Source organism: Notamacropus eugenii, chromosome 4, assembly GCF_028372415.1.
Source record: "Notamacropus eugenii isolate mMacEug1 chromosome 4, mMacEug1.pri_v2, whole genome shotgun sequence".
Classification (NCBI taxonomy): domain Eukaryota; kingdom Metazoa; phylum Chordata; class Mammalia; order Diprotodontia; family Macropodidae; genus Notamacropus; species Notamacropus eugenii.
Genome location: NC_092875.1, coordinates 64,835,688 through 64,841,687, shown reverse-complemented (window position 1 = coordinate 64,841,687; position 6,000 = coordinate 64,835,688). Strand labels below are relative to the sequence as shown.

Genomic DNA, 6,000 nt, shown 5'->3' with positions numbered 1-6,000 from the left:
GATTAAAACACCATCCAATGAGTGTATCAGCTGAGCTGACGTGGGGGCATGGAGAGGGGTGAACCAAATTTTCCCTTTCTCTACCCTTAAGAGTTTGCCTAATATATACAAAATGAAAACAAGGTAGTTTTTGGAGGGAGTACACAAGGAACTGGAGGGGAGGGGAAAGGTACAATCAAGAAAGGTTTTATATTAAAGATGGAATTTGAGCTGAATGTTGAAGGGAAATGGGGATTTTGAAAGGTAGAGATGGAGAGGGAGAACATTCTAGCCATAGGGGACATCCAGTGTGAAGGCATGGAGACCAGAAATGGAATGTTCTCCGTGGAGAACAGAAAGTAGACCAGTCTAGCTCCTCCTGTGGAAGAGCAAATGTATATGAAGACTGGAAGGATAAAAAGAATTCAAGAGATTATTTAAATACCGAAACAAAGGATTTTATATCTGATTCTGGTGGTTAATATGGAGCCATTGGAGTTTATCAAGTCTGGAGATGGAAAAGTTGTAGTCAGACCTCTGCTTTAGGAAATGAGGTTGTACTGGAATGGGGAAGCTGGAATTAGGAGAACAGGAGTTTTTTTCAATAATCCAGGTATTGAGGTGATGAGATCCTGAACTAGGGTGGCACTTCATGAATGGAGAGGGTGGTATGTGAAAGGTGTTGTGATGATAGAAACAACCAGATCTGGCACCTAATTGGATTTGTGAGGTGAGGGAGAGTGAGAAGATGATGCTGTGGGTGTTAATTAAGGTGGGATTGTTTGTGTTCATCCTTTGTTGCCAAAGCACTTGACTTTGTTTTGAGTGAGGGAGGGCTGTGCAGGTCACCAACCTCACTTCTCCCCCAGAGCCATTTGAATCCAGTGACCAGATGTGCATCAGAATGACTGAAGATGACCCAGGATGCACTGAGAGACCTTGGACCCTAGGTCTTTGCAGGTACTCACTTAGGGTGAGGTAACACCCCTTCATTGAATAGGCCTGTTTAAGAAGTAGCCAGGGCATGGCCCCTTTAATGAGGCCAAGAAAAACAAGAACATCAGACTGGGAGGGAAACAGCAGCAGTTACTATTGATAATCCACTCTAAAGGCAGGAGGGTCCAGAAGACCTCTTAGCCAGGGGCCCACAGGTGTCCCAGCTTCAGATTAAGATTGGTCACTGGAGAGATGGTGCTCTTGATAATAACAGAGAAGCTTTAAGAGGGGCTGATTTGCTTGGACAGATAACGAATTCCATTTCAGACTCTTTGAATTTCAGATACCTCCAAGGATATCCACTTAGAAATCTTATAGGCTGTTGGACTGGTGGAAAAGGAAGGTTAGGGCTGAATTTGGGAGTTTTCAGCATAAAAATGTAACTTATGATGATGATGTCATGAAGTAAGATGAAGATAAAAGAGAACTAAGCCCTGACGGAGCCTTGGGGAACAACTACCGTAAGTGGGTATAATATGAACCATAAATGAGCAAAGAGGGCTAAGAAGGAACAATTAGGTGGGAGAACTAAGACCGACCACATTCTTGAAAATGCCGAGGGAAGAGGGTATTGTGAAGTCCTTAGTTAAGGACCTCTACACAGCAGGTATAGGTGGTCTAGCTTCCCAGACACACAGGGTAAGGTTCAAACAATACAATAAGGTTTTCTCCCAATTCCCACAACTGAACAAAGTTCTCTTACAAGACAGAAATTGGACTAGACTCATCATTGAATAGAAAGGAAACTGAGTTAGCTCCAGTCACAAGATAGAGTCAGTGTGGTTCACTCAATTCTCACAATTAACCACTTGCTGCCCTAATCTCCTCAATTCCCTCACAGGCCACCATGCCTTGAGGCTGCTCTGGCTTACTTTGGCTATATAGCAACCAGGACTGACTGGTCCTTGCCACATGATCTCTGGTGTTTCCTCCAATCTTTCAGAGCTCAAAAGACTGCTGCTAGGTTTACTCCAGCTTACTTTACTCATCCACTTCAGATGAAAAGGCAGTAAATGGGTAGGAAACAGTCATGGGATATCTGCTCATGCTCTGAATTGGGGTAATGCACCTTCTCCTCTAGGTCATCACACTCTGCACATGGTCTAAGGGGGGAACTCAAGGTGTAGATTATTCGATATATACAAAATACACACAAGGTAAGTGGAAGGCAATCTGAAAGGGAGGAGAGACGTTAGAAACTAGGGCAGCTAAGAAAGGCCTCCTGCAGAAGAAGGCAGGTTTTGACCTGCATCTTGAAGGAAGAAAAAACCACAACATAGACTAGGTGAAGGAACAAAGCATTCCAAGTATGGGGGACAGCCAAAGCAAAGGCCTTTTTTGGATTGTTATGTTTGAGGAACTTTAGACGCGCTAGCGTAAATGGATTGTAGGGAATGAACGTACTGAAAACTGCTATAGGAGAGAAGGATTTCACTTAGATACACTATAAACCAGGTGGTGAACTCATCAAGCATGGAAGAATTTCCTGTTAGATAATAGCTACCAACCTCTAGACTGAGTGACAGATTTGGAGAGAGTGAACCTCAAAGAAGGAAGGAATATTGAATGATTGTAGAGGAGGGGGAATTTAAATTTTATTATTACTACTTTTTGCTACCATAAAAGTACCCTTATTTTAGCACATGGGACCTTATTTTCCATCTTTGATTTCCTTGGGTCTTATACCAACTAAGGGATCCTTGGGTCAAAGGGTATAAAAGTCATCATTTTTGCATATTTTCAAACTTTTCCAAAAGTTTCCAATGTTCAGTTGGTCATCTTCTCGCCTTTCATCCGCTATTTCTGTCTTTGATTATCTTTGCCACTCTGAGATCATGAGGAGCCTGGGTAAGCTTTAAAATACTACAGTCAAGTCCACCAGCCTTCATTCAGCACTTGTTCTGGGCCAGGCAATGTGCTGGGGGGGGGGGGGATACAAGGAAAGGCAAGAACAGCCCCTGCTCCCCAGATCTCAGTCTAGGGGGGCAGGGGGAGACGACCAGCAAACACGAGGTACGGGATGAACTGAGAAGGCACTTTAAGATCAAGCAGGACTGGGGGCAGCCAGATGGTGCGGCGGGTCTGGAGTCAGGAGGACCCGAGTTCAAATCCATCCCAAAGCACCCGACACCGACTAGCTGCGTGAGCCTGGGCGAGTGACTTTCAACCCCATTGTCAAGAAAGATAAAACCATCAAGGAGAACTGAAAGAAGGAAGGGAAAGAAATCTTGCAAAAGGTGGTATCTTAGCCAGGACAGAGATGAAGAGGGAAAGCGCTCCAGGCGTGGGGACAGCCGGTAACAATGCTCGGAGGTGGGAGATGAGTGCCCCCAAGTGTGGGGGGCGGGGGTGTAGGAAGCCTGGAAAGGCAGGAGGGGGCCGGGGGTGAAGGTGTGGGAGTGGCGGAGACCCACGCAGGTCAGCGGTCGGACCGATCCGACCCGGGATTCTGGACGGACGGACCGGAGGGGGAAGGGATTCCAAGGAGGGGGGCGAGCAGAGTTATTATAACAACGGAAACGACCCCGTCGGACTTTTGGCCCGACATAAGGACAATTCTTGTCCTGCCGAGGACAGCCGCCCAGCGTCAGATGTGCCCAGGGCTGGAAGCGTTCAAGTCGAACGTGTGGAGGGTGGGGACGGCTGCGTCCCGGGGTCCCCCTTCCGTGGCCTCCGAGGTTCTTCCCGCCGGGGGGGCCTCGACTCTCGTAAGTTTCTCAGGATGTATTTAAAAGGGGGACCCCTAATTTTACAAATGAGGAAACTGAGGCTCAGAGAAGGGAAGGACGGACAGGCCCCCACCCTCCTATCGCCTTATCGCCGCAGGGAGCCGGAACTGTCGCGACATCCGCCCCAGGAGGGAGGGCGGCGCCTCGCCGTGGCTCACGCTACTGACGTAAAATGGCGAGATTGTGACGCAATGCCCACGACGGCGCGGGCGGCGTCATGGCAACCCGCCTCCGCGGCCTCCTGGAAAGGCCAGGGCGGGGTGAGGTGGGGGGAAGCGCCGAGAGGCCTCCGAGGATCCGAGCCCCCCGCCCCTTCCTCGGCTGGCCCAGCGTCTGTCTCGACTAGCGATTGGCGAGGACGGTGGGCGGGAGACGACCGCGGACGTCAGCTTTCCAGAAGCCGGAAAGCGCGGTCGTTGTCGTGAAAAGGCAGCTCTTTCGGCTTCCCTCCAAGCCGCGTCTCCGCCGCCTCCGCGCTTCCTCCTGGCCTATCCCGCCCAGTCTCTCATTCTCGAACACTTCCTGCGCCAGTTGCGCGGGCGGGCTGCGTGGGGTGGGTCTGCCGCCTGCGCACGTTTCCTCCTTCTCTGCCTCCTCCACCCCCCTCCCCTCGTAGTTGTCGTCGTCCTCCTCCTCCTCCCGCTTCGGCATCCCCGAAAGGCGGCTGCGCCAAGAACGCGGCGTAGCGGCCTCCTCCTCCTCCCCCCCTTTCCCGAAAGGCGACTGCGCCGAGAGCGTGGCGTAGCCGCCGCCCCTCCCCCCCGCCGCCGGCATCCCCGAACGACGTCTGCGCCAAGAGCGTGGCGTAGCTGCCTGCTCCTGCCCCCGCCCGCCGGCTCTGCCCTTACGCTGCTGGCGTACGTGGAGGCGTCGCTTTGCCCACACTGGCTGCTGCGGGGCGGGCTCCGGGCCGCCGCGGCGGGCGGGGGAGGGGGAGCCGGAGCCGGAGCCTGAGTCGGAGCCGGCGGGGAGGAAGAGGCGGCGGCGGCGGCGGCGGCGACGATCGGGGCTTAAAGAAACCACAGGCCGGCTAGGGCCCAGCAAGCCGACGGCGAGGAAGAGGAGGAGGAGGAGGAGGAGGAACGTCGGGAGCGGCGGCGGCGGCGGCGGCCCCCCACCCCAGCTATGAGGAGGAGGGCGGCGGCGGCGGCGGGGGTGGGGGCTGCGGGGCCCCACTGGTGACCGCCCGGAGCCCGAGGTAAAGGCCCTGGGCGGGGGGCGGGGGCGACCCTGCTCCAGGCCCGCAGTCCCGAACGGATGGAAGGCAGGCGAGGCACGCATTTTTCTCCGATCCTCCTCAGACCCCCTCCCCCTTTCCCCTTCCCAGGCCCCCGTGCCCCTCCTTCTTCCCTGACCCCCCTTGGCTTCTCCCCCCTTTTTCTGACCCCCCCAGTTGAGACCCCTCCTTTTGCTGAGACTCCCCCCTTCCCAGACTCCCTGCTGACTTTCCCCTCCCCCGAAACCTCCCCTTCCCTTTCCCAGACTTCCTGCTGCCCCCCCTCCGCTCCCCGACCCTTCCCCCTCCAGAAGCCCCTCTCCCTCCTGTGAGACTCCCGCTCAGGCCCCCCCCCCTCCCCCCCCCCGGCTTTGTTGTCAGGAAACCCTTCAGCCGAGGTGGGGAGGTGCCCCGGGCCTAGGGGGGCGCCCCTGTAACCCGAGGTAACCCGCCTGGGCGCCTGGCCCCCTCCCCCTTCCGTGGAAGGGAGGTTTATCCCACGAGTGTGTGTGCTGTCACCCACACACCCATCTCTTACACAGTCACACACATGCACACTCACCTGCACACTCACCCCCCCATCACACACACATGCACACTCATCCACACTCACCCACACACAACCCCATCACACTCACACACATACACCCATAACACACACACATACACACACCCATCACACACATGCACACTCACCCCCATCACACAGGCACACACACATACACCCATCACACACATGCACACACCCATCATACACACACATGCACACTCACCCACACACAACCCCATCACACACACATACACCCATAACACACACACATACACACGCCCATCACACAGGCACACACACATACACCCATCACACACATGCACACCTACACACACACCCACCATACACACATGAACACACACATACACACACCCATCATACACACACATGCACACTCACCCACACACAACCCCATCACACTCACACACATACACCCATAACACACACACATACACACGCCCATCACACACATGCACACACCCCCCCATCACACAGGCACACACACATACACCCATCACACACATGCACAC

General features: G+C 53.9%; 1 protein-coding gene across 9 annotated transcripts in view; it reads left to right on the top strand.

The window, feature by feature from the left end:
- Nucleotides 1–856: 856 nt before the first annotated feature.
- Nucleotides 857–6,000, top strand: part of CSNK1G2 (casein kinase 1 gamma 2) — a 97,683-nt gene continuing 92,539 nt past the window's right edge. For 2 of the 9 annotated variants that reach the window (XM_072601496.1, XM_072601506.1), the window contains exon 1: nt 4,307–4,902. The gene's annotated coding sequence lies outside the window, so the exon portion shown is untranslated. Of the gene's footprint in view, nt 940–3,263; nt 3,289–4,169; nt 4,258–4,306; nt 4,978–6,000 lie in introns of those variants that run through there. The other 7 variants (XM_072601503.1, XM_072601510.1, XM_072601511.1 and 4 more) reach the window with 7 other exon arrangements.